Raw genomic sequence first — 2,001 nt, 5'->3', positions numbered from 1 at the left:
TTGTTTTTTCTTCATGGGAGAAGATGGTACCAATTTAGAGGTCATTGGCTTTTTTAGCAGAAGAAAACAAAATAAAAAATTGGAAGCATATTGCCATAGTGGACAAGTTCTTGCAATTGCTACAAGTTAAAATGCAGCGGGGAACAAAACTGATAGCACCTTGTTTGGTTTGTTAGGGCATGTTTGGAGCCTTGTGAGTCTTGAGGAATATTAGTGTCTTTGATTCCCTATCCACCTTATGTGAAGACAAAAGTACTACACAAAAATTTACTCAAATTCTAGATAAAGACATATGGATCGTTTTCACATAAATGTATTTACATAAATACATTTATGGGGAGGGGGGTCGGGAAGTTGATATCAAGAGTCGGAATGGTCCCATCAAAAGGATCGGTGTATGGAACAAAATTGTATAATATAACAAATAAGATTTTAACTTCGTATTCTATTGCATTTTTCCATTTAAGACAATGGGAATAATCCTTGAAGGTACGTAATAAAATGTTTTTAGACTTTGGTCGGCAAATATATGTATATAACGTAAAAATTCTAGAGTTCTATTTACTATCCATAAACGTAAAACAATAATTCTTTTTTTTTTCCAAATTTTGGAGAGACGTTGATTGTTTTCGATATATACATACATCTTATATGATATAGGGGGTTTATTCTCAGGTCCTTTAAAAGGATTAGCGTATGTGTAATATATTGAACGAAACTAGCTGGTATACCCAATAAGATTTTATTTTCACGTCTCATCATCTTTTGCTATTTAAGATAACATGAAAATATCTCTTATATTATAAAATGTGGTCGACCAAAAAATGAATATTCAATATGTAGAGTTTTACTTTAATAAAAATCATCGAAACCATTTAAATTAGAACTCTTTTCTTCTTATAAATAAGATGGAGTTTGGGAACATCATTTATTCTATTTCCTCGATTAAAAAAAAATGAAAAATGAGCTCAATTTTCTATTCATCTTATTATGTTTTCTTTTTCTTATAATTTAGTAGGCATTGTAGTCAACATTCAACACATGAATGTCATTTTTCTAGCAATTCTCACCAAGATAAATTACCATTTTTTGAATAGTTATAATATAAATATGAACTTCCACCATACCTAATTATCATGAGTATTTATCTTCTTAATCGAAGATCAACATATGTGTATTTTTAAGGATCGATACATAAAAAATGTAATAACGAGATAAAATATCTTTAATATTTAGTCTTTTTTATTTTGATTTTATTTTTTTGAGAAGTGATTTTGTGAAAATGTGATTTTTTTTATTTTTTTTTTAAATGTGTGGACTAAAAAGTAGGAAAAATTATGAATCGATGTGTAAAATATTTCACTGAAAAAATTATAATAAAAAATAAATTGAAAAAGTATGATTTCAAAATCAAAATCAAATTAGGACTAAGAGTAAACCATTGGCAAAAATATATTAATTCCTAGCACGACCTCTAATTGTCGTTTAGAATATGTACAAATTTCAAGACACAGACATTTTAACTTTTTGTATGGAGAGACGGATACGAAAAAAATGGCACTCGTTTCACACAAATTCCATATTCCTTCCAACAGGTAAAAAACGAAACCAAAACGCACCTGTCGACAAAAACTACCCCTCGCCTACTGTCGACAAACGTAGCCATATGGTACTCTTCTGAAAACCGACTGAAATCTTGTAATTTATTTGCCATAAAACTGAACCAAGCTGCTCTCTCTGCCTCTAAATATTCATTGAAAAACCGGTCTCTTCTGACAGGTTGTGGGGAATTTTGTGGGGTTTTGATGAATTGTAGAACGCAGTAAGTGATTTAGAAATCTTCATCTGGTATGTGAGTTCTTGCAATTTGAATTCTTATCCATAAACTCAACCAAATCTCTCTCTCGCTAAAAAAAAAAATATTGAAAACGGAGATCTCATGCAAAACCAGCAAGGAATTTAGAAATCTTGATCCGGTATGTGAGTTCTTGCATTTCTGGA

The sequence above is a fragment of the Olea europaea genome, unplaced genomic scaffold (assembly GCF_002742605.1).
Source record: "Olea europaea var. sylvestris unplaced genomic scaffold, O_europaea_v1 scaffold1679, whole genome shotgun sequence".
Lineage (NCBI taxonomy): Eukaryota > Viridiplantae > Streptophyta > Magnoliopsida > Lamiales > Oleaceae > Olea > Olea europaea.
Note: the sequence above shows the minus strand (reverse complement) of the source record.